This window comes from Arvicola amphibius, chromosome 12, assembly GCF_903992535.2.
Source record: "Arvicola amphibius chromosome 12, mArvAmp1.2, whole genome shotgun sequence".
Lineage (NCBI taxonomy): Eukaryota > Metazoa > Chordata > Mammalia > Rodentia > Cricetidae > Arvicola > Arvicola amphibius.
Window position 1 is genome coordinate 93030314 of NC_052058.2, and position 27456 is coordinate 93057769.

Genomic DNA, 27456 nt, shown 5'->3' on the forward strand with positions numbered 1-27456 from the left:
AAAGTATCTCTTGCTCCCTTTGAGGTGAGATCTACAGTACAGCCTATTCCCTTAAGTCTTATCTACAGCCCTCCAGACAAGCCTCCCACATTCATGGGGACTCTGTGTCCTGTGGTCCAGCATGGGGACAGAGCCCTTTGGCACACTGTCCTCTAAGGTCTATTGTGGTCTCACATGCATGCGAGAGGCCAAATGTGAGTTATTAACCAAACAACCCAGAGACCCTTAGGCCTTCCCACGAGAAATTTTGACTTAGAGCATTTTGCTTTGAAAAATTAGAAAGACAGGAAGAGAGAGTATTTATTATAGTTTTATTTACACCGAGTTCACTTATCCTGTTTATCTACCACAAGAGCCAACCATCTGGACTGGTTTAGATTGGATCTAAATATTTCTGCACAGTTGAATAAGCTCCAAGGATCCACTCCACTGCCATTACTGATAGAGAAGAGCCAACTTGTCTGGGCGCAGTGGCTCTGTCTGGCTAGACAAGGTCAAGGTAACGTCCTTAGGCAGTTATCCTTCAGCTACCTCTGGCTCAGAGCACACGCCAGCGTCAAGATCTGAAATTAGGTCACTGTGGGGATCCAGCAGCTGCTCTAGCCAACTAGCTAGCTCTGGGACACTCACTGTTCGTGCTTTGGGGGCAAAGGCTCATCAGAGTTAATACTTCCTGAGAGGTCATTCCATTCCAGGCACCGTTCTTGGATAGGTCCTGTGATGATTCATTTAATTGTCATGGTTCTTGAGGTAGGTGCTGCCACTGTTCCCATGTGGAGATAAGGAAGTGCAGGTGTAGAAAGCCTTAGGGTACATGACAATGAAGGGGATTCTTTTATTTTATTCAGGGAATATGTGTATGGGCCCATGGGCAGAGGACAGAGGAGGGTATCCAGTGTCCTGCTCTGGCACTCTCTGCCCTATTTTCTTGACTCACCATCTCTCATTGAATTACAGATGCTATCTTGAGTCTGCAAGCCCTAGCCATCCTCCTGTCTCCACTCCACAGAGCACTGGGGTTACAAGCATGTATGGCCACACCTGGACTTTTAATGGGTGCTGGCATCCAGACTCATGCTTGCCTAGCGAGTGCTCTTACCCACTGAACTATCTCCTCAGCCCATGGTACCCAGAGGCACCATTCAGTGAGGTGATCCTGGAAATAGCGATGGATAGGCAAGGTACATGCCACAGACACTACCTAGAAACCAAATTGGCTTGGCCACGTGTTTATTAATAGCTAAGTGTCGCCCCCAGTAAGGGCTCCAGTGCAGACACGGCAGCTCTCCTGCCCACTTTCTTGCTGCTCCTGGATGCCAGGATAGAGTAAGTGATCAGGAAACTGCCCACCCTGAATTCAAAGTGGGAGGGGTCTGCTTCCATCCTCTCTCAGCCTGGGTCGCACCCTTCGTGTGCTCACTTGGCTGAAGACGGTTAACCCTGACCAGTTGTTGTGGAATGCTGTCCTCTAGGCTTCTTGTGCTCCTGGAACTCTTAGCGTCTGTGATTACCCAGGGGTCCTCTGCAAGACTGGCCCCACTAATGGTCCATCTAGGGAGGGGGAGGGGCTCATGAGACCTCACACCTTCTTGAATATATATAGGCGGCAAATTGTTCCTGCAAGGCAAGGGTACTTTTCTTTGGCCCTGTGGCTACCCATATGTTGCCCACGCTCCAACCCCTCACCCACATTCCTATAAATAGGCCCCATAAACTCACTGATTCACTGGGTTCAGGTGGAATCATTTCTTTATATTTGTCTCTGGTGGCCTATTTATTTGAGTAGACATTTGTTTTAGCTCTCCAAGAAAAGTTCAAATGACACCAGTGTCCCCACATCTGCCCTTGCTGGCTTGTCCACCAGGACTGCTCAAAGGCATGGGTATGGCAGTAACTATGGCCAGCCAGGAGGAGCGTGTGTAACCCATGTACACTGTGCTGGCGAATTTCCTGCACTGTTTGAGTCCACCGAAAAACAGGCTCTGGAAGTGGGGGTTCATTTCAGACCTAAGTGCGTTTGTCTCAACGTGTTCTCCCAGGCCTGGTATCTAGAAAAGGTCTGACCCTCCTAACTCTGACAAGGGTGGAAGAGAACAGCAAACCAGCCCAGGAGTAAGCACACTGTGTCCTTGGGAGCAGGTGTGAAGAAGAGAGAGAAGCTGGAAACAGCCTTAGGAACCTCAGCCATGGAAGAAAGCCCAACAGGAAAGGCCACTGACTGTTCCAACTTCCCCAGCTGGTTTCTTCTGGATATTGTGAGCACCCTCTTTGATGGTGTCATCTCTATCTGTTGCCATATGTTCTTTTACTAGAAAGCCTCACCCCAGGGGACACTTTGCTCTGCCCGGGATTCTCTCTATTGGGAGCTCCACCTGGCTGCCTTAAAGGGGCTTCCACAATTAGTTTCTGCTGGGTGTCTTTAGCACCTGATTTGATGACGTTTTTCTATCAATCTGCCTATCTGTCTGTCTGTCTATCTGTCTACCTTATCTACCTACCTATCATCTGCCTATCTGTCTGTCTTAATGGGAACCCTAAAAGTCCAGCTTTTAGGGATCCCTCTCAGGGTTCAAAAAAAGGTCTTCACAATAAGTGAAGGTGGCTAAACTCTGAGGGTCAGAATCTGGGAACCTGGGGGTTAAGAAGCCTACTCACAACAGGTTCCGTCTATCCATGTTTCTTTATTCTTTCCATCCCTTGTTACAAATGTTCCCAGTAATGTATACCCTTAAAACCAGCAAATCCTTGCCCTAGCAGGTTCCAGCGCAGGAATTCTTTTGCCCTATTAAAAAATATCAGGTAAAAGTTTACACACACACACACACACACACACACACACACACACACACACACACAGAGAGAGAGAGAGAGAGAGAGAGAGAGGAGAGAGAGAGAGAGAGAGAGAGAGAGAGAGATCCCTGGCTGTCAGTTCAAAGGTGGGAATGGCCTGTGCACATCTGGTGAACTCCTTAATGGAGGAAGTTAGTTAAGGAAGGAATTAAATCATCAGGAAATCCTAGAAGGGAAGGCTAGTGTGCTACACTGCAGTTTTAGGTGATAGATAGAAGAGCTAAAAGGTTTATTTTCAGTAAAATTATGAATAGGGTACAGATTGTATTTTAAATCAGTGCATTGCTTCTTATCTCTCAGCATGCATAGAGGATACCAGGTAACCAGGCAACCTACATAAACAGTCAGGGGGAAGCTAATAGCTCCTCATCTGATTAACACATTCACCAGGGCCTGGGTCTGGAGTTTTGCTCTAAGCAGTAGAAACAAGGAGGAGACCCAAGTCTCTAAATTTTCAGTTCCAAGGCATGCTGTTATCAGCCGTTCTGATTGTGGTTGTCAGTGGGTCTGTAGTGGCAACAGGAAGGAAGTCTTTCTCTGGTAGAAGTTAATTATTTCTTCTGCTGTCCTTGAGAGTAAAACACAACCGGTAAGTTTCCTGAACTAAAATCATCAGTAAACTGAGGTGAAGGTGAGCATAAGGAGTCAGGAATCTCTTAATATAAGGTTAGTTTTGTGTCATTGTATTCCTTATCTATAAGTGAGGTAAAACCATAGTAGCAGCTTGGGCAAGTAGTATTCTATGTCCTTAGATATCTGTGAATATCTTAAATGGGGTGCTCTTGCCCTGGACCCTAAACACTGACCAAATTCCTGCTGATAAAGACAATTGCAGGAAGGCAGATATCTGCATTTACCTAGGAGAGAGGAACTAAGGCCTGGCAGTGGGAAACTGTTTTTACACATAGCCCAAAGGCATAGGAAACAGTTCTGAACTGTGGGAACTAATTCCTAACTATGTAACAGAAGGGGAGTCAACTACAATGCAAGTTTACAGCAAAAGACAGCCACTTTATTCACAAAGAAACAATGTCAAAAAAAACCTTGTCTTTTGGTTTAACCTTCACTAAGAGCCCTTGGCTCTGATAAGTCCCTTGTCAAAAGATGGCTGAACAATTACTGTATAATGTTGTGTCTTGTAGCACTATCTATCTATCTATCTATCTATCTATCTATCTATCTATCTATCTATCTATCATCTATCTATCTATCTATCTATCTACCTACCTACCTATCTCTATCTATCTATCTATCTATCTATCTATCTATCTCTATCTATCTATCTATCTATCTATCTATCTATCTATCTATCTATCTATCTATCTTCTATCTATCTTCTATCTTTCTTCCATCTATCATCTACTTATATACCTATCTCTCATCCATATATCTATCTCTTATTTTTTTTACTTCAGGTGATTGGTATTATTTCATTGGGAATTTGACCTTCAAAACGTCACAGAAAAGCAGACTGAAAATTCTCTCGTACCCAACCCTTGCCTCCTACCTTTCCTTCTCAGACCATCAGTGGCACCCTTTTCTGGATCTTTCTCCATCCCACCATGTACATCAGAGCTTTCACCACTGTGGACCCTGAGCGCAGCAGGAAACTTTTACTAGCACATTTTGGCACCAGGTTAGGGACAGCAACAAGAGGGCCTACCTCTCTGCTCTCTTCATTCCTGTGAAAATGTGGGACCCATTCCAGGTCCTCTCAATGTTTGATGAGTTAAAATAAGGACAACAATTAGGAGGGCGAGAGAGCACAGTAGGTGTGTTATGTTCTGACTGTGGAGCCATCATCCCTGAGTCCAGGTTCCATGTGTCACCGTTAGTTCTGCAGCCTTGGGCAGGTGCAAATTTAGTCCAGACTTGGATTTCCCTTCAGCACAAGGGACATCACAGTTTTTTATAGAGTTGGTGATATTGGCAGATAATGTATCTAGTGGGTAGACCTCTGTGAAACTGCTGTGGTTGGTAGAGTGCTATCTGTGGATATCTCACGTGTTGGGTAGATGTGGGGACTGGTGAGTGGGTTGGGCGTGATAAGGGGTTCTTGGGCTCTTATCTTCAAGGTTTGACCAATGCTATCTTCAGTGCTTAAGTGGGATGGATTAGGGGACTTTTGAGGGTAGGAAATGTGTTTAAGAGTGTAATGTTAGAATCTAGCTGCAGTTCAGGCTATAATACCTGCATAGCCCCACCCCCTTCACAGATACAGAGCCCTAATAAGGCACTGACTATGAATTTTAGATAGTAGACTCCCGGATGGCAGGATTTCTCTCTTGGGAAAGTGAGTTTGCATCAAAGGCAGTGTTGGTGGTCACACATCTGACTCCTCATCCCTTTCCCTGCCTCCCGCCTTGGCATCAGAAAGCCCAGGTAGAGGCTTTCTGCGAAGTCACCCAGTGCTCAGATGTCTGTAAGTCGAGAGTCCCCCTTCTACCACATGGGCCCCGATCCCTGTCTTCACCATCCTTGCCATGCATTGTCTGTCTGTCTCTGTGTCCATGACATCAATAACTCCGCCAATAAATTCCTCACTCCCAACAGTCTGACTCAGTGTCTTTCCTGAACCTGCACCTGAGACCTTTCAACACGTCCTATCCAGGGGACAGAGCCAGAGACTCCGGAAAAAGACAAGACGACAGCTGGAACGCACTTCCTCCTCTGGTCGTTGCTTCTGTCTCTGTGTTTGTGTTTGTGGTTGTTCACTGTCTACTGTCTTCCACAGACATCCTTTGTCTGTGTCCATCAGGGGCTCTTAGTCCCGGGCAGGCTGGAGGCAATCCCAACAGATTTTAACAGGCCTGTTCCAAGAGCTATGACCTCATGGCCCTATCTGTGCTTGTCGAGATGGTTGTGTGTATGTATGGGGAGTGGGGGCAACACTGCTGTTTTCTACATGCATGTGATATGTCGGGACTCTTCAATCCCCTTAGTTGTGTTTGGCATTTGTGTTAGCTCACTCCTCTTTCGTGCGATGGGAAGACATTCCACGTAAGGTGGTGGGTGCTCCAAGTCCAGTATTGCCGGTTTCAGAATGACTCTCTTCCCCACCAGGGCATGTGGAGGTCATGACTCCTTACAGCTTTCAAGATGTATGCCCAGCTCTGGCCACTTGTGAGCACAGGCAGAACAAAGCCTACTCATGACTGTCTGTCTATCTATCTGTCTGTGACCCGAGAGGAAGCTTTGTTGTAAAGACTAATGCAGCCTGGACCCCGAGTCCCAGCAAAGAGAAGAGATGCCTTGAAGGGGCGCCTGCCTCTTCCCAGGGCCATTGTTGTGTTCTAGCACTGACATGGGGCGGGGGGGGGGTTGCTGTTAACTGGGAGACAGCCCAGTTCCTTCACATGCGTAAGCCAACATGAGTCACAGTCCTGTCACACTTCTGCTACCATCGCCGACTGTGCAATGACTCCAATAGGTTCTTATGTTTGAATCTCTTCATACCCTCACCTAGGAGCACTGTCGGGGAAGACTGTGGCATCTTTAAGAGTTTGAACATTTTTTTTTAGGAGGAAGTGAGTCACTAGACTTGAGCCCTGAGATTTTATAGTCAGAGTCGAGTCTGTTAAGTCTCTGTGGATGCAATGTGACCAACAGCCTCAATCGAGGGTCTGTCTGAACCTTAGTTTCCTGCTTGGGCAACAGGACTGGGCATCTTGTCCAAGCCTTCAGAAAGGATTTAAAGCTTTGTTCTGCTCAGAATAATTGTGTGTCTGTGTGCATGTGTATGTGTGTGCATGTTCATGTGTAGATGCACAAGTGTGTACGTGTGTGTGTGTGTGTGTGTCTGTGTACATGCATATGCTCATGAGTCTGTACATGTAGAGGCCAAATGACAATTTCAGAAGTTGTTTCTCAAGTGCTATACATCTTGTTTATTGGGACAGTATCTACCATGGGCGTGGAACTTCCCAAGTAGACTAGACTGGCTGGCCAGTGAGCTCTAGGTGCCCTCCTGGTCTCTGCCTCCCCAGTTCTGGGACTACAAGTACACACCATGGGTTCCAAGGGATTAGGTCCTCATGCTCCGAAGACATTCACTTTGCCAACTTTGCCATCTCCCCAGGGCCTCCTCCAAATTGTCTTTTACTTTATAATGTTTTCAACCATGTATAAAATTAAAACTAGCAATTATGGAGTCAGAAAAAACCTAGGATGAGGGATATAGCTAATATTAAGACTCTAACTGTTAAATACTAAAGAAAAGCCCAGGAATATGTCCAGGCAGGCAAAGTAAGGGCTCATATGCCCTGGTCTTCCATATCCTCTATGGCTGTTTGCACTCCATACAACAGCCGAGTTGAGTAGTCACAATGGGACAGGCTAGTAACAGCCCCAAGACAAGATGGGTGGCTTCCAAACTGGGGCATGCACAAGAAATAGTCGATCATTAAAGTAAATTCAAACACAGATTTCTGGCTCCTGTCTCAGAGTTCCTGGCTAAGTTTGCCTGTCTGACTTCTGCCCAGGCCCAGGGGAAGCTGATGGCATCTGCCTGGAAAGCACATTTGTAGAATAGTAGGACCAGAGGTCCTAGTTCACAGCATGTACTCTGTGACAGCCCTTAGTGGGACAGAGTGTGTGCATGCTTTCCTTGGACCATTCTCCAATATCCAGGACAGGAAAGGACGGAAGGGTCCCAGGTTCTCTGGATCCTGGGCTCAGTTATTAAAAAAAGAGAGAGTCTTGAAGGGTCTACCCCATCGTCTATAGTTACACAGAACGAAGGCCCCAGAGCTGCGGTAAATTGAGTTCATGCAGAACATGTGTTCGGAGAACTCCATGAACAAAGTTGGCTCGGAAACCACACCTTTTATTTCTTGGGGTGTGGGAATCTTGTAAATCGGTTGCACCCAAGGCAAAAAGGCTCCCTGGGTATACTCAGCAGGTCCTAGCTTGTGGTACTGTAATTACCGAATTCCAGATGTGCGCTGTAATCCATCTGGAGTACATCTTTCTGAGGAGGATCAGCTATTTCCCCCTGGGAGTTTTGGGGACATGACAGACATCAATGGCGGGTAGTCTTGTTCTACTGCTGTGGCTTACTCACTTCCTCCTTTCCCCCCCACCTTCCTTACCCCTTTATTCCTTGGGACGTTAGCTAATTTGTGCAGGAATTTTACGGAAGAAACTGAAGCGGGCAAGATGATAGGTGAACGAGACAGAGCAGGGTCAGGACATATGCAGAGAGCAGCTGAACGGCCCACAAGAGCTTGTGTTTAAACCCAGCTGTCCAGGAAGAAGGTGTAGCATGGGGTAGCAACTTCAGGGGTGGGAGTCATGCTTTTGTTAGTGGTTCCCCAAAGTCCCTCCACACAGGCAGAGGCATGAAGTGGAGAAGGAGTCCCAACTCTCCTAACCCACCAGGCTTTGTTTTCTTTCAGGCAGGGCATGAGTAGACGGCTCCTTAGAAATCTCTAGTATGTCTGGGCTTCACGCTGTCTCTACCTCCTTCCTCTCTCTCTCCCCCGCATCTCTGTTTTATTTTTAATTTTGTGTATGTGTTTGTGAACATGAGTGCAGTGGCTGTGGAGGCCAGAGGAGGGAGTCCGATGCCCTGGAGCTGGAGTTACAGACAGTTGTGAGCTCCCCAGTGTGGACACTAAGAACCAACCCCAGGGCTTCTATAAGAGCAGCCAGTACTCTTAACCTCTGAGGCATCTTCTCAGCCACTCTACCCTTCATCTGTCTCTTGACACATTGCCTTTCAGACTCTTGTAGAAACTTGTGTCCTGGGGGATCTCCATAACAACTCGTTTCTGAGGTAGAAGTTGGGGTAGCCAAATTGAGCACATGGCAACTGTGCTGTCCACGAGGAGAACGGCTGATGCCATCTAAAGTCTGAGGTTCTTGACATTTTTTTGCTTCTGAGAATCTTCTCCCATCTTCTGATTTGGTCTATCCACCTCTCTCTCTGAGCATCCAGAACACATCTGCATCACGGCACTTTCCCTACAAGAGGATTATCATATCACATGCTTGTTAGCGCCTGTGAGTGGTATACCCCTTTATTTTACTTATTTAAAAATGCTCCATAGCCAGGCATAGTGGTGCACGACGGTAATCACAGTGCTCAGGAGGCTGAAGCAGTAAGATCCTGAACTCAGCATCAACCGGGGCTGCGTGGTGATTTCAAATTCAGCCTGGACATTAAATAGCAAGATTCTGTCGAAAAGGAAAAAATAAACACTATAAGCGAAAATAAAAATACTTAAAAAGTCTTCACTTCATAGTGCTTAATAGCTAATAAGTCAAGCGGTCTTCAGAGAGACCTTGCGAGGTGGGCACTGTAACAAAACTCATCTTGCAGAGGCAAAGCCTCATTGCAAGGTTGTGTAGTTTCCAGCTGGCTCAGATCTCACGGAAGCCAGAGCTGGTGCTCCTGAGTTGCCACTCAGACTCCAGAGTCTCTGCGGCTGCCAGGTAAGGAGAGGATTCCGGTCCCACTCATTGAAAGCCTCTAGCTTCAAACAGCAGGCCTGGGACAAGTCAATCCATTAACAGATGGTTTGGCGAAAAAGAACAGAAGGTGTATTTATTATGGAGGGAAGGAAAGGATGATCGTTCTGGAACCAGCACCTCCATTTTCAATTTAATGAAATCTGTGCTGCACTAATTTATTATGTTATTCGTCTCTGAACTCATTTCCCTAAGGAAAAGATGTATGTGTGCGTGCGCAGAGCAAACAACCTCTGAAGTTCGCTGCTCTGTGTTTTCCTGGTGTCTGAGTGCTTCTGTGTATGTCCACGCGGTGGGAGAGGTTGGAGAGATGCCCAGGGTGCAGCTCCTCCAGAGAGCAGCCGGTTCAGTCCCCAATACCCATGTCAGACGGCTGTAACCACAGCTGTAGCCTCAGGTGACCCGATTCCTCTGGCTCTCACAGACACCTGCACTCATGTGACCTACACACACACACACACACACACACACACACACACACACTAAAAATAACTTTAAAAAGTCTTCTTTAAAAGTGGGAGTTTTCCTGTATACTCTTTTTAAAAGGAAAAAAATACTTTTTGTTTGTTTTGCGTATTTTATGCTGTCTAGGTTGACCACGGTCTTACCCTATAGCCGAGGCTGGCCCTGTTCCTGTCCTCCCAAGGGTTTGGACAGGTCATGTGCCTTCATGCTCCAAATCTCTATGCCTTAAACAAGACGGACCCTCGCTCCATAAAGAGGGTCCTCAATCCCTCTTTATCTGCTGTTTTATTCATTCATTTTATATTCTAGTACGTTCTTTTAACTCACAACGACTGATGGGAACACCTAGTGTGTAAGTTGCAGGTGTGAACTGGTCTCAAAGAAACAGGTGAAGGCACACCAAATAAAGCCCAACTCATTGTTCTCTCTACCTAACCTGGGAATCAGCATGGCTCCAAGGCTGTGGATTCTGCAGGAGATATTCAGGCCCTCTTCAACCCCCTTCAGCAACTAAGAAAGAACGATGAACCAACAACCCCTCAAGTAGACAGGTCTGGCTGGTTTGACAGATTTACACAGTGGGCAAAGAGATGACAGAGAGAGAAGCCAGTGTCAACAGTAAGCTGTGTTTGGATCCCGGAGTGTCCCAAGGACTACAGGATCCTAGAGTTGACTCTCCCGGAAGGTTTGTGCCGTGGATAAATTCTGGGACTAGAAGGCCTGCACTCCAGGGAAAAGCTATGATTACAGGCCTGGCCAACCCAAGGCTGGGAACAGTTATGAGTGTGGCTCAACACAAACCCAGCAACTGACCGAAAAGATTGCGGAGATTCCTTCATTGTAACTCAACTTCACGGTTCTGGCCCGTGAACTTTGCAGGTGACACCATCGAGCTGGGTTGATGTCAAGAGGATGAATATGCATGAGGGTGTGGGGGCTACCCACTCCCATGGGAACCCTGGCTAGTGCAGAGCTCAACACCCTAAATGATAGACAGCACTGTCTCCCCAAGTGGCTACATTACCCACATCAGGGCTGGATAGTCCTAATGGAAGATTTCATTTTCTGCCTTTGATTTTTCCCTTACTAGAATACATTTATGATAACACTGTATTTTTGTGAGTGGGGGTTTATTGGACTGTAGTTTAAAGAGAGCTTGGTGGGCTGTCCTAAGGTGGCTTCCAACCTGTGGCTTGTACGTGTTTACGAACATTTACGAGGTGTTTGGCACAATGATGAGATAAGGTGACCACTCTCCCCTTACAAATTGTGATATCCCTGTTAGAGTGTTTTTTTCCCATGATCCTCTAGGAAAGTTCACAAAGGGGAGGGGCGTGGCTACCACAAAGCAAACAGTGCTCTAGCGATGTGGGGTCTTTTGAGGTGTGGACAGGTGCAGGAAAGTGCCCCAGTGTCTTAGTTTCTGCTACAGCTCAGAACAACTTACCTGCAGCCTCAAGGATGTTGAAGCACAAAGGGATATCCTGTTAGAGACACAGCTGCCCAGATGTGACTTTCAGTCACCTCCTCTCCGAGTCCTTGCCTACCTACTATCATTATCTCGTTTAAAATTAATAGTAATTTTTAAAATTTTCATTACATTATCTATCTATTTGAGGGGTATATACCATGCTGCATAAGTGGAGCTCAGAGGACACGTTGGGGGAGTCGTGTGCCTCCAGGGTTTGAACTCAGTCATCAGCTTGGCAGCAAGCCCCTTTACCCCCTGAGCCACCTTACTGGCTCCAGAGCTCACTTTAAAAATGTCTTATTTTTTTAATGTGTATGTGTGCATGCCTATGTGACTTTATGTGCGCCACATGTATACAGGAGCCCACAGAAACTAGAAGAGGGTGTGGGGTACTTGGAATTGGAGTTACAGGTGGTTGTGAGCCACCATGAGGGCGTTGAGGCCCAGCCCAAGATGTCAGCCAGAGCAGTCAGCACTCTGAGACAGCCATCTCTTGGGCCCCTAAAACTTATTTAAATCGCAAGTATCAGGTGTCAAGAACAAAAACCAAACCAAAACAACCACTTACTTGAATGAAGTTTTGGTGTTTTGGTGTTTTTTTTTCTTACCTAATGGAGGGGTTTTGATACAGTCAGCAATGGTCTGGAAGGAAATCTACCATCAGATTTCCTAGCTTCTGCCTTTCTGTTAGCGACCCACCATCTGTGAGAGCGCTTACACGCTGTCTCGTGGTTATAAGACAGCTGCCAGACTCCAGTAGTCTTGCTGGCGTTTCTGGCAAAAAAAAAAAAAAATGGACAAGTGTACAGATTTAATTTGGTGCCTCACATGAGGCACCCAAATGTGGTCAGTATGAATGCTTCCATATGCATTAAGGATAAACCCAGAGAGGCCAATGATGCATCAGTATTGCATTAAGAAGGGAATCAAACATCCCCCTTGGTGCCAATTGACTAAGAGTGAGCCCAGCCTTGCATTCTCTTCTTCACTCTTCCTGTGTCTTCTGGGGTCCCTGTCTGTCTGTTGTCTGAGTCTTATTGTGCCTGTTGAACACTGTCTCGGGAATCTACCTATCCCTGTCTTTATTCCTAACAAAGGGCTTTGCTCTCTTCGGTTAAACATCACAGAAAGCATCACATGGTTAGGGAATGAGCGATTCTTTACAGAAATCTCTAACAGAGTGTTACAAGGGGTTATGTCATAACTCCAGCTGATCTCAACTGACCCAGGTAGCAATAGTACTACAAACATCACTATTTATCAAGCAATATCCATATGTTATGCTCAACATTTATGGTGAGGGTATTCATTTATAGAACTGCTTTCAGACCATTTGCTGTTTTCAGAAAATGATTGTCACAACACACATGCAAACACAAATGCATTTTTCTGGGTCAGGGGCGTGAAAGGGCACATGATCGAAGATTACAGCTATGCATTAGCTTAGGTTGTATAAGTTGATTACTGGGAAATCCAAGACAAGTGAGGCTGGTTGTTCTATTGATTTCTTAAACTAACAGTACATAGTAGGACAGCCATCCCAAGTCTTCCCAAGGCGTGTCATTAACTCTGGCTGGGAGCTCCAGCCAAAGTCGCAGCCTGTTTGAGTGTGAGGGATGTGTTCATCGAATGCATTGCCACAGGCAGGAGCTAATTAGGGAAACATGCTAGCTCCACTATTGCCTTCTTCTTGCTTCTCAGCCCACACTTGGGTCATGCAGTTCACCCCTTGTAATGAAGGCGCAGAAAATGAATTATGTTGTGGGAAGGGTGTGCTGGTTCCTGCCTTTGAGCTTTGGTTTAATGCTCAGCTTTTAGAGTCAGATTAATAACTCTTGCCGGGGCAGAGCGAGTGCAAACACAGAGATAGTTCGGTAGCTGCCTCCACGTGTAGATGCAGGGACAGGGACCAGAGACCAAATCTGAGACAGGTAACAGGAGAGGCAAGAAACGGCATCTTGGGTCCCATGTGACGTCCATATGCTTGCTTCATTTGAAAGCTGTAAAATAGCTGTTCCCTGAGCATCTGAGTGGATGTGGAAACTGAGCATGAAAGAGCTCCAGAAATCAGTGTGTTTGACGCTGGGGAGCCACAGGCAGCAGCCAGAAGCTCTCAGCTTCCTGGCAGGGAGGCTACCTGGAGAAAGTACGCCTGTGTTTGTATCGTTAGTGGCTTGAGAGGACAAATGTCCTATGACCAAAAGTCCCTTTCAGGATCATAGGACCTTTAGGTTGCTGGAAGGACACTCACACTTCTAAGCACCCAGCAGGATTGAGAACCATCTGGATGTGTCTTCCTATCTGTCCTCCACGCAAGTGCAAAACCATGTAGGTCATTCTAGATGCCACTGAGATGCTATCTAGCTTTACTATGGCTGTTGATCAGAGTTAGGAGATAGGTAGCAGGAAAGTCCTCTTAAAGACAGTTTGGGGGCAAAAGGAAGTAGGTTGGGCTGGGAAGATGGCCCAATGGGTAGAGCACTTGCTGTACAAGTGTGAGGACCCGAGCTAACACTTCCAGAACTCATATTTAAATATCACAGTGGGGCATGTCTGTAAACCCAGTGACCCCGGGTCAGAGGGGAGGTGGAGACAAGAGAGTCTTCAGAGGCTCTGAGGGCAGAAATCCTGGAGTATGAACGGCAAGAGATCTTGCCTAGAACAAGGTGGAAGACAAGGAGGTATGCCTGAGGCTTTCTCTTCCTCCTTGTGCAAACTGTGGCACACACCTGCCTACACACACACACACACACACACACACACACACTCCACAATACACACATCTCTCCCACAAACTCACACATACACACACACACTCACCCACACACATTCCCCCCACATACAAACACACTCACACATACACACTCCATACACACTCACACATACACACACTCACACCCATATCTCCCCCACATACACACACACACTCACACATACACACACACTCACACATACACACATATGCACACCACATACTCACACTCACACCCCCACACTCCCACACATGTAGAGATATTTGTATTTTAATAAATAAATCTTGCCTGAAGGTCAGAGTGCAAAACTAAGCCACTAGATGCCAGGGAGTGGTGGCACACACCTTTAGTCCCAGGACTCAGGAGACAGGCAGGCAGATCTCTGTGAGTTCAAGGCTACTCTGGGCTATACGAGATGGGTCCAGAAACAGATCCACGTGTGGTAACTCACAGCTTTAATCCCAATATTTGGGAGTCACACACCTTTAATCCCAGCACTAGGGAGGTGGAAATAGAAGCGATATGGCTGGGTAGAGAGAGGAGTATAAAGGGGAAGAAACAGGAACTCACTGGAGTGTGGAGTCTGACGATTCGTGGAGACAGGATCTTGTTCTTTTGGTCTGAAGATTTGGTAGAGGTAAAAGGTCTTTCTAGTGGCTGGCTGCTTTGCTTTGCTTTTTTCTTTCTTTCAGGGTTTCTCTGTAGCTTTGGAGTTTGTCCTGGAACTTGCTCTGTAGACCACTCTGTCCTCAGATTCACAGATATCCCCCTGTCTCTGCCTCCCCTAGTGCTGCAGGTGCTGGGATTAAAGGAGTGCACTATCACACCCGACTATTTTTTCTTTTTGCTTTGTTTTTTTCTGTTCTTCAGCTTGAAACCCATTATCTGTCTTTGGGTTTTTATTATTTGTGCTACACACACACACACACACACACACACACACACACACACACACACGTTCTGAGTGTGTGGTATTGGACCCACAAAATTAAGAATGAAATAATAACCTTTGAGTTGGTGCTGATGCTGTGAAAATTTTATATATATATATATATATATATATATATATATATATATAAAACATGATGTAATAAAATTACAATTGATGGTACAATTAAGGATAAGTCACACCTCGTCTTTAGAACCTTCACCATCTAGAATATTACTTCCACTAACAAACTTATGCCAAGCAGCAGATGTCTGTGGGCATTGCCATGCAAGAAATTGGGGTTTACGGTGGGGAAGTGTGGGTTAGTGTATGCGGCTAGGATGGATGAGTCAGTTTCTAGTCATAATCTTTCCACCAGCTCTGGATCATTTTAATACAAACAGGAACTGATGGAGTGGGGACTATAACCCACTGGGCATGTTTCTGGGAAGCAGCCCTTTCAGCTCAGCCGTGATCAAATATTTCCAGAAGATGGCGCCAGAGAGCTAAGAATAGTTTCAGAGATACTGCTGCTGATTACCAAAGTTGGGTGTCCTGTAATCACAGGGTAGGGACTTGGGTTTATGCATCGTCCACCGGGCTGCTGCAAGTGGGGTGGGTGGAGTCACAGGCTGGGGACCTATGTTTAGTATTGTCCAGGAACCTGTGCGTACGGTGGTTCATGCATGACGCGCAAAGGCTCAATTCTATGCAAATGAACATGTGGGGAGTGCTTGGGAACAGAGCTGGCCTTTTGAAGGGGAGACTGGCTTCCGAAATGGAGCTATAGATTGCTGAGTGCCTGGGAAGGATCAAATGATTACTGTAGTTGGATCTGGAATGCCTTCAGAGTCCACATCGGGGTTCCTCCGGTGGGTGTCTCTTCCTGGTGCAGGGGTATCAGGTACTTGTTTAGGTAGCTGCTAACAGGCTGGGGGAGATAGGCCTTTTGAGTGAGGGGTGGATTAGGAGCCGACATGGAGAAAAAGATCTCTCTCCCGATGAGCAGGGAGGGCTCAGAGTGTTCTAGAGAGAGGAGGCAAGGGCAGGAAAGCACACAGGTGCCGTACATCCGGGCAGCAGAAGGCCTGTGTCTCTTAGAGCCAGAGGCATCTATTTCCTTTGCTGAGTGGGGCTGGCAGTCCGAGCTGGCACTGAGCCTCTTCCAGCAAAACCCAGGCACATAAAGGGACCCTTGTGGCCAACATCAACAAATGCCGCCTCAGACCATGCGCAGGGACTCTCTCCAGGGATCCTCCTGGCTCCCAGAAGCAGTCTGGCAGACAAGTCTGGCAAGCAGATGGAGTGAGCAGGCAGATGCGAGGCCCTCCCAGCTGAGACATTCCTGTGGATAGTAACTAAGGCCCACGGTGGCCCAGAGGAGCCCTTGCTGTCCTCCTGACCATCCCAGATGTCAGTGAGACAAGACGGCCAGATGGACATCTGTCTGTCTCTGTGAGAGGGTTTAAGTGAGATCCTGTTCTGGCTGACGGAGACCACCCTGTGTAAGTGTCTCAGCGCAGTGCAGAGTATGCTCTCTTATCTGTCCCCTTTGAGGAGACATGCTGAAACCTGTGTTGAGGGGGTCACTGGAGCAGGTGGGTGGTTCTAGCCCTCTGTTTACACAGATGGGGGGCTCTGCAGGTGAGTGGGTCAGAGGAAATGGCTCGTCTCTCCCCCCTCTTTGTGTGGATGCCGACTAGACACATTTCCGTTCTAAACATGCCTTATTTCCCCACCAACCTCTGAGGCTCGGCGGCCACCCAAGTCCTTGGAATTTGATTTTGGCACGAACAGAAGAAAGAGTGCCTCTCCCCCTTACTGGCTCCCTCCACCCATCTCCTCCGTGGGCCTGAGTTACTCATCAGATCCAAGTTTTTATCTGTGGGATGAACCCAGAGAGAAAAGGAGGAAAATGGCAGCCTCTGCCTGGCACATTGGGTCTTGGAGTTGACTCAAATCCCAGTCTCAGATGTTTGAGTGTCGTGGTGTGACTCCGAGGGTTCCTCACACAGTCTGACACTTATTGTAGCTGGTGTCATTTTCTGGTGTCCCTTTTGTGGAAGCACTGGCCTCCCTCTGGGCCTAGCTCCTTGCCGTGATTTCCTATTTGCTGGGGTATTGATTAGTCAATGGAATTCTTTTGACTTAATAGGGATCATCTGAGTCCACTGACTTCCGTGTGGCAGGGTGTGGCCAGTGGGGCTCTGTTCAGCGTGTGTTTTGCTCTAGTGTCCCAGTAGTGGGGATTGAAGACAGGCCTTTGTGTATGCAGGTAACTACTCTACCGCAGAGATCCATCCCAGCCCTTTTAAAAACTTGCATTTATTTTGAAGTAGTGACTAGCCTCAAACTTGCTTGTGGTTCTTCTGTCTTGCCTCCCCAGAAGCTGGGGTTACAGGCCTGCATCACTGAGCCTTGGCTGTTTTGATGTCTGGGACTTTGCTGACCCCTGGACAGACATCTCAATTCCAAAAATGTCACTTCATAGAAAATAAAGGTCTTGACTTTAACACATGTGCACGAGCAAGTGCGTGCATGTATGTGTGTGCTTGTGCACACGTGCGTGTATGTGTTGACATCAAATGTATCTTCCTCAATCACTTCTTTGCCTTAGCTTTTTGAGATAGGGTCTCTCGCCGAACCTGATTATGTACACTGACTGGCCAGCAGGCTCCACAGATCCTCCTGCCTCTACCTCCCCCGTGCTGGGAATACAACCTTGCCAGCCAATCCTACCTTGATTTCCTGCCCTCCCCTTCTCCCTTCCCATGGACACCATAGTATAAGCTCTTGCCTGTCTTGCCCTTGCTTAGTGTTTCCTGACCAACCATGAGATTTTCTTTGCACAGCTGGATGTAGTGGGGGATGGCACGTGCAGCTGCCTGTGAGTCCAGAAACTTCTTGGGATGGGGGCAAAGCTCTTGGGTTGAGGAGTGCTTGCCTTGCATGCACAAAGCATCGGGTTGTCCCATCCCTAGAACAATATATACCTGGCATGGCTGTACTTGCCTGTAGTCCCAGCACTTGGGGCTCTGGGGTAGCAGGGGTAGGAGGTTGGGGGGGGTTCAAGGACATCTTCAGGATACTCAGGAGCTTGAGGCCAGCCTGAACTAGATGAAGTTCTGTCAAAAAGAAAAAACTTCCTTCATGATAGCCACTTTTACTTTGTGTTTTTACTATTTCTACTTAAAACAGTGCCATCGACTCACGCTCCTGAACTGCGTGGAGCCTGTCCTTAAGGTTCCCACACCCTCCCTTAGGGAGGCATTTTTTTCCATCATCTTTTAGCCATCCTGGAGCCAGCACCAAGGAGGAAGGTCTCAGACGCCATACCTGACCCACCGGAATGCATTTTCCTGAGTGGGTGCTGTGACTTCTGAGGTGGGATTTGCAAAGAGCGTCTCGCTTGCTGGGGGATGGGTGGACACATGCTTCGTTTTGATGCTCTTCCAAAAAGATGTCACCATTCATATGTTTTCCACTGAGCTCTTTCTCTGTGAGCCCCTGGGGAGGATCTTGTTTCTGGCATCTAATCCCCCATCATGCTGGTGAGTGAGGAGCCCAGGGGCCTGGGTGGGGCTGCAGGGCAGCTTCCAGGTGCAGCCACCAAGGCACCCACTGACAAGTCTGGGGTTCTTCCCTCTGGTGGGCCCAGGAGCAGGTCACTAAGCTCTTTGACTTGAGATTATGCTGGTGACATGGTCCACGGTTTCCTGTCTACTGGCTGGGCCTTCCGGCGGGGGGGGGGGGGGGGGGGGAGGGGGGGGGGAGGACGGGGGACAGGGAGAAACTGGCTGTCAAGTTTCTCCATCTGCTCCATTTGCTTTCGTGATTCGCTAAATATGGGGGATTTTATGGTTTCTGGATTTGTTGGTAGTTTAATGCCTTTCTCATCCATATCCCCCATTCTTGACTTAGAGAGTAGGGCCTGTTTTAGCGTCGGTTAGCTAGTGTGGGGGCGGGAGGGTGTTCCTGGGGCAATGCAGATAAATACAAGGCTTATTCCTCAGAGGCATGCCGGGGCCTCTTCCATTGAAAAGTATATTATACGTCTTATAAAACTGCAGAAGTACATTGTTTTAGAGGAAAAGTACAGGCATGCAAGACACATGTTGTTTTTAAATTTTAGTTTAGTTTTAAAATAATTTAATACTATTTTAATTTTAAGTCTTAATAAAAGTTAAAAAATTTAACTTTGAATTTCACGTGTTTTGTTTGTCTATCTGTCCGTCTACCATGCATGTAGACATCTACCAGGTATGTCTGATCCCTATGGAGGCCTGATGATGTTAAATCCCCTGGGACTGGAATTACAGATAGTTGTGAACCATTGTGTAGGTGCTGGGAATCAAACCCTTGCACTCTGGAAGAGCAGCCAGTGCTCTTAACCACTGAGCCATCTCTCTAGCCCCAAGAAGAAAAACATTATTTACAAGTCCCACGCCTGAAATAATCTTCATTAACGTCTTGAATAGGCTGGTTTCCGAACTTTTATTCATTTACTAAATGTCTTATTTTTATTTTTCATGTGTAGTCTCCCATTTAAAATTTTTTTCCTTACCTCTGAGAATTTCATACATATATAACAAAATATGATTATATCTATTCCTGGTTACCCTACAGGTCTCCCCACATGCCCATTCCCCTCCCAACTTCACGTCTTAGAAAAAGAGTAGCCTCGATGTTTGAATCAGACCAAAGCAACTAGCAAATGTCCCCACCGTGGGTATTTCTCTCATCGGTGCCCCAGCTCCCAGTGGCAGCTTCTGTGGATGCACAGGCCTGTTAGGCCTCGAGTTGTTTAAGTGATGCCTGGTTCTTATGTGGTTTCCCCCAGGTTTTTCCTATTCCCCCAGGTTTTTCCTATTGTAGTAATGTCTCTTACAAACAGCTTGTCTCATACGTCTCTGTAATTGTCCAATTATCCTCTCAGGCCAAATGCTTGGAAATGCAATTACGGAATTAAAACACAGTCATGTTGAATAAACACTCGAAAAAAAATGGGGACCAGTTTATACTTTGTAAAGAAGGATTCAAACAAGACTTTGAACACGGAGCTTTTCCCGAGCTCTGCCTACCACAGAAGTGCTGTGGCCTCTGGTAGGTGAGCAGGATGTGTTTAGCCATAACTGTGTGTAAGCCCTCTCCTCCTCCTCCCAGGAAAGCCCTCTCCTTCATGATCTCATGACAGAACATGAGCTTGGCATCTGTGGACCAATGAGCCCTGTCTGTGGGAGCCTGGGAAGTCACAGAAACCCTGGGTCAATGCTCTCAACTGTAACAGGGGCAGAATTTACACACTTTGTATTGCTGCATGGTTGAGGGGGTGTGGGAGGTGATGGCACATCTCCACCATGTTTATCTTTCTAGAGGGTCTTGAAGATGTCGTGTGGGCTGGGCATGCTCCATTATACGTGCCTATAATCCCAGCAGTAGGGAGAGGCTGAAGCCGAGTGATAGGAAGCTGAGGCCCGCTTGAACTGCCATGAGACCTAGGGCCAGGGCGGTAGCTGGAAGAAAAGTGCTTGCTTAGCATGGGAATGCCCCAGGTTTGATCCCCAGCACTGCGAGGAAAGGTCAGTTGACCTGGTGCTTGCTTTAAGAGAGCCACAGCAGACATGTGTGTCTTCAACAGTGAGGAGCCCTCTGCACAGCCCAAGTCTGACTGTAGCACAGGGACAGTCAGGCATGCACCGTGCATGCAAGTTTCCACTGCTGGTCCTACAATGTGCATCCATGTCATACTCATGTGCAAACATATACATGTATGCACACACAGTGCATGTTTATTCTGGCTGATAATTAATGGGCACTTACTGTATGTAAGAGTTAGCTTCTGGAGAAGTCGGAGTAAATTATCTTTCTACACCTCAGTTTTGCTCGCTATCAAACACGATAATTGTAGTACGTACCTTACATTATTACGATGAGCACTAACTGTGGGAGGGGCCTCCACAGGACGGTGGGGGGACTCCAGTTTTCCAGTTACACAGTGTGGTGACTAAATTAGGGTATGTCTGTTCACTGTCGTTCAGTGGAAGCGCAGGAAGGGGAAAAGAAGAGAGGGACTTGCTTCAGTTTCCCTGAAGAGACTTCAGTCAGCCAAAGGAGGGTCAGATGACTGGGTCATGTGTGGGTCTCATCCTATCTCTCTTCCTGTCTCTTTAGCTACAACATCGTATCAGGGGACATTATTCTCCCAATGTACCTAGAACCCGAGGGTATAGCTCCAAGTGTGTGGCCAGCCTCCTGGCTTTGGGTGCAGTGATGGCTGTTCTTGGTTGCTGACTTGATTGCATCTAGATTAAACTACAAACCACGAATGAGAGATTATTTGTGCTTGTTTTGAAGTGGGAGAATCCACTTCTCGTCCAGGCCTTTGGGGTTGGAAGACACACACCTTTGGTCTGGATTTTTAAGTGCGAAGACAGGCCTCTAATCTGGGCCATGCCTTCTGCTGGAAGCCTGTATAAGGACGTGGAAGAAGAAAGCTTTTGCTCGTTGCCTGCTTGCTCTTGCCTTGCCAGCACACCCATTCTCTCACCAGCACTGGAGCCTGCTTCTTTGGGATTCCAGCATATAGTGAAGACCAGGTGGGACATCCAGCCTGCGGACTGAGCAGCTAATGGATATTTGTACTTTCTGTTCCTAGCCAGTCATGGCTGGATTAGCTGGATTGCAGTCTGTAAATCATTCCAATAAATCATATATATATGCATATATATATATATATATATATGTATGTTCTGCAAGCTCTGTTATTCTAGAGAACCCTGATTGATGCAGGCGTGGAATGGTCACTGGGAAACCACCCTGTTTCTTGTCATCTGCGGTGTCTGTGGGCCTGGTTCACGCCCTGAGCCTCACACAAGCGGTGCTCCTAAGCATCTAAGCACGAGTGGGTCCTTTCCAGACCAAGGCTGGAGGCAGCTCACACTCCCTTTCTCCCTTTTATTTGGTGGTCCAGGACTCCAGCGCATGGAACAGTGACACCCACATTCAGGGTGGATCTTCCCACCTCCATTAACCCAGCCTAGAAACTCTCTCAGAGACACACCCAGAGTCTGGTCTACCAGGTGACTCTAGATCTCGTCTGTATTGAGATTAACCATCGTAAGGACCAATCCTTTTAAGATGTGTGGGGATTTGTCAGGCAAGAGCAGTCATAATACACAAGGGCCCAGCTTAGTGGACGCCGAGGGTGTGTGGTAGGAATTTCCCCCTCTGTGACATTGAGTGCTTGGCCAGTGTAAGATGGGAACCAACAGACTATACCGAAGACAGAGCAAGCTTCTTTTTTGGACACCAGCACAGGTCAGGATGGAGATAAGAGCAGTAGTCATGGCCTGGTAATGCAGCTACCGTCCTAGGATTCTGGGCAGCCACTCAGTCGGCAGGCAGGGGAGCCAGTTGCTCCTCCACTGGAAGCCGTTCAAGGAATCATTTTCTATTGTTTGAAGCTGTGATTCCAACTCCTGCCACCTGTCTCCCTTTTAAGGTAAACTGCTCCCAACGGGAGTGTGCAGGGCTTGCAGGGGTTAGCCTGCTCTCATCCATCTTACCCATCCACCCTCACCTTCCTCGGTACTTTGACAAGGGTTACATGAGGAAAGAGAAACGAATCCAAGTAACCAGCTGTCGCATGAGACCCTCCTCCATTCGCAGAAGTCTCCATCGTTAATTTCCGCAGTGCAAGTGTTTGGCCTTAGGCAACCGAGGACCCAGTATTAGGAACTTAAGCCACTGAAGGCCCCCTTATTCTCTAAGTGGTTGCTGATGTAAATGAGAGGGATACTCATTTATCTGGCAAGTTTCTCTCTGTCCTTCTCTAATCTTTCCCTTCTCTCTGTTGCCTCACGCTTATAAGGCAGCTTCTGCCACTCCAGACATCATGCCCCTATTCAAGACAAAATAATATGGAAAAGAAAGGGTTTTTCAGCTTTCATGTCCTCTTTTAGAAGGTGTCAATTTGCTCAGAATTCTTCTGAAATTTTCTGCTTATGCCTTCTTGGACATAACTCAGTAATGTGATTGCTTCTTTTAAGCTGGGAATGTTTAGACAGACACATTGACTCTCCTACCCAATATCTGGGCTAGTTCAGGAGTGGGCAGGTCCTTAGCCACTCAATGGGCATGTGTGTGGTTGTTCTGCCACAGTCTTCTCAAAGATTCTTAAATTTCTGGACAAAAATTGCTTCCAGAAGCCTCTCTTCTTGCCGGATTGTTAGATCCTTCTAAATCACTCTGTACTGCCTTCTGAATAGTCTTGCATGACAAAAGTCAAGTTAGAAATACTGCCCTCAGTTTCCTCACTGTAAAAAGGGTAAAATAAAAATGGCTGCCAGTGGACCCCTGAGATAAAAGATAGACAGGGTGGGTATAAAACCTAGCAGGCGCTCGGCATCCAAAGCAATTGGATGCCTTGTTTGTTTCTGATTCCGTAGCTCTCCCTCTTCTCTTCCGTGTTATTAATATAAGGAAAGACCCCTGTAATCAGCACTGGGAATTGACTTCTTTGATTCCTGCCCCAGAACTCACAGAGAAGGATCTCAAGAAACACACTGCACCCAGGACTCCAGAAACATCTTACATCTCTGGCTTAATTCAATTTGCAATTTGCTCAGCCAGAAAACTCAGATCTATAGCAAACCAGACCCAATTAGTTCTGGCGCTTGCTTCATGGATCTGCTTGTTACCCAGTAATAATGTGATCAATATTGCCCACCTGGCATAGTGGCAGAGGTTCTACTAGGTGCACATGAATTCAAGAGGTCATTCAGCCTGCAGGAAGACATGGGGGGACCTTACTCCAGTATCGACAGTGAACCCATTCTTCATGTGAGTGGGAAGATGGCCCTTCACACCGCAGACACGAGGAAAACACAAACACACTTCCTCTCCCATTATGCCATCTTCTGCCTGCCGTCCCTTCCTCTCTTCTTCATCACCCCACTTAGATGGGATCTCTAGCTCAGGCTGGCCTCAAACTCACTATATAGCCAAGGGTAGCCTTGAACTTCTGATCCTCCTGACACTCCTTCCCCAGTGCTGGGATTGCTGTGGGCAGCAGCCTAGTCTGGTTTATACAGTCCAAACTGAGCTACATTTCAGCTGCCCTTTACCTTTCATGAGAAATTATATCCTAATATCGAAGAGAGATGCAACCAGGAGTCTTATTCTGATTCCAGCACTTGATTGGCTCTGTGGGTCTGGGTGCAATATTTGCTCGTGTTCCATCTTAGTAAATCATGTTGAGAAGATTAAAGAAGAGAACTTCTGGGAAATCACACGACACAGTCTGTGCTTTCTTAAGGGTTTATAGATCGATAACATTTGCTGGGAGAAAGACAGACAGACAGAGACGGACAGGGGGTGTTTTCTCAGTGGCTTCTATTCCTGTAACTAACCCCTCCGGAACACATTGTCTCACTGAGCTACACTAGGGTAGAATCGTTTCTTGTTTCTCCTCAGGAGAAGCTCACACAGAACTGTCCTCTACAGGAGTTCCAAGTCACTCTATGTTGGGGGTGGTGCTGGGAAGCTGCCACAAAAACAGAGGCCTGTCCAGCCCAGAGTCTGGAGTTCAGAATCAATCATTGTTAGGGACACAGTGACAAAGGGGCTGAATCGGGTTCAGAAGGACAAATCATTTCATTCATAGAAGAAATGTACAAGCCAGAGCTGGTGACTGATGGACCTCTAAGAGGTCTTTGAAGTGACAGAGAATGTCAGCTGTTTCCACCACGTGTGTGGAGATGTGGGTGTGGGTACGTGTGCGTGTGCATGTGCACACATGCTGGTGTGAATGCTTCAGGTTGAGTTATTAGTGTGTGTATGAATGTCTTTGCATGCATGCGTGCGTGAGTGTTTATAATCATCCATGTTTTAGGAAGCTAGCAGACAATGAAGAGAGAGGAGATGAGATCTAACCAGATCTTCCCCTCCTCTGCCTTCTCTTTGATGCGGGCTCTGTGTACTCCCTTTGATGCTTGGCTTCTCATCCTGTTGATGAGCTGCAGGTGGCTTCCAGAAGAGTTATGTGGCCCTTTGTCATTTCTCTGTTGCATAGTTTGCCAGCAGCGGAGTTTCAGAACTTTTCCCGGGGCTGATTTATGGGAACAAAACATGACAGGTACATTTCACATCTCTATTTGAGGCAGTGGGATGGCCTTCCTTCCCACTGTAGTGCTGTAAATGAATGCACTCCGATAGCTCTCACAACATTTAGGACTGTGTGGAGGAGCAGTGTCTGGACCCTCCCAGAGGCCAGTCGAGTACCCGGAATCATTTACACATGACCAGCTTTGTTCTCTATGTAAACTGTGGCTGGAGACAAAAAGGCAATGACTACTCTAAGCCCTTCCTGGGGAGAGGGATGCTATTTTTGTGATTCCAGTAAACCATCCCACACATGTCCCCATCCTATATGCATCATGCACATTAGTGGAAAAGAATCAAAGCGACTAAGTCAAGTTCTCTAGGGTCACATATATTAGCTGAATTAGCTAATGTACGAGCCCTGAACTCGAAGTTTCTCCAGCTATGTTGTTAGGTTATTACATCCATTTAAAATATTTCCTTGGCGATTTTTTTTAATGTATGTCTGTATGTATATGTTCATGTGTGTACACATGTATGTGTGCACATATGGAGGCCAGAGGTCAACAATAGGTGTTTCCTTCACTGTTCTTTTTTGAGACAGGTTTTCTCCCTGAACCTGGAGCTTGCCAGTTCAGCCAGTGGGCTCCAGGATCCAGTCGCTGCTTCCCCACGACTAGGATTATAATTATGTGAGACTGTACTTGCCTCTTTTATGTGGGTTCTGGGGGCTTGAACTTGAGTCTTCATGCATGTATGAAAAACACTTTACCAACTGAGTCACCTGTTTCCCCAGATTACAGATTTAGTATACTCTGAGCCCAAACCGATAGTTCCTGGGCTGTCGTGGATGGCTAACTATTTTGTTTATATTGGTTCTGTGTGGTGCAGTCACCTCTGGTGCCAGAGCTGCCCGGTGTCTGTGCCATTCTGTGCAGAGCAGCCAGGCACATCTAACACTGGGCATTTTCAATGGAGTGTTAATGAATTCCGATTGCACGCGTGGCTAGTGCCTAATTTGTTGGACAGCGCAGCTATGGAGCATTGTCTGGGGAGATGTTAGAGGCTCCACGTGTCTGCACTCGGCTGTGGCACAGAGAAGAGACAGGTGTCTCTCTTTGGGCACGGGCATGTGCTAAGCCACCAACTGTTTCACCAGGCTGTCCAAGTGCTGGAGTTGCCAAGCCTGCCCGGGACTCCTCAGTATTACACTCTCTGTTCTGCTAGGTACCATGTAGTCATAATTCCCGGCCCTGCCTTTGTACTCTGAATGTAGCCATTTAGTACCCTGAAGGTGGGCGTTCTGTGTCCTCCCAAGGCTGTGCAGAAGCTGGATCACTGGGCCTGTGCAAGCTCCCAGGCCAGCTCACAAGAGCCATGACAATGAACAGAAGGCAGGAAGAGCAGAGCCGGGGCCAGTGAATGCACCCTAGGTGCTCTGCTCTACCACCTCCCATTGCCTGGCTCCCACAATGTCTCCCATCTCCTGTTCTCATCTTTGGCTTTGACACTTCCATGTAGCCCCTGTGATGGGGCCTCCCTCCAGTTTCTGATATACTGTGAGTACTCATTGTGCTTCCAACCTCCTGGGATTGCTATGGCATTTGTTCTAGCTTCTTTTTTATTGTGATAAGACGCTCTGGCTGAAAACGGCTTAGGGGAGGGAAGGGTTTATTTGGCTTACGCTTCCAGGTTGCAGCCCACCATTGAGAGGAGTTAGGGCAGGAGCTTGAAGCAGAAGCCATGGAAGCTGGCACACTGACTTGCTCACAGGTTCAGGCTACATTAGAGTTCTTATGCAGCTCAGGCTGTGGTGCCACCCACAGAGGGCTGGGCCTTCCTTCAGACCACTCCCTCTGCCATGGGCAAACACGTGTGTAGAGACGTGTGTTCTTACGGAGATGTACCAGTCCACTGTAAGCAGAGACTGCTCTTTCATTTCTGACCCACTCAGTCCTGAATAATCACACAGAAACTATGTTGATTACAACACTGCTTGACCAATAGCTTAGGTTTCTTATTGGCTAGCTCTTAAAACTTAAAACAACACATCTCTATTATTCTGTGTATTGCCACAAGGCTGTGGTTTACTGGGTAAGGTTCCAGAGACTGTCTCCTTGACTCTGCCTACTCTCTCTATATATAATCTCTGGATTTCCTGCCTGGCTTTACTCTGCTAAGCCACTGGTCAAAACAGCTTTATTCATCAACCAATAAAAGCAACACATATACAGAAGGACATCCCACATCAGCCCACTCCTCCTGCCGCTTTAAGATGTGCACAGAAATGGATTTTCTTGTTTTGGCCTGTTGCAGGTCTGAGTTCTGTAGGAGACCAAGTTCTGGGGAATTATAAGCACTGGAAGGGAAGTTATGTAATTCAGTTTGAGAATGTTGACCCGAGTCAATATTGAACT

General features: G+C 47.1%; 1 long non-coding RNA gene across 1 annotated transcript in view; it reads left to right on the top strand.

The window, feature by feature from the left end:
• The window catches only part of LOC119799560, a 78184-nt gene that overhangs the window by 42659 nt on the left and 8069 nt on the right, over positions 1-27456 (top strand). The window lies entirely within an intron of this gene.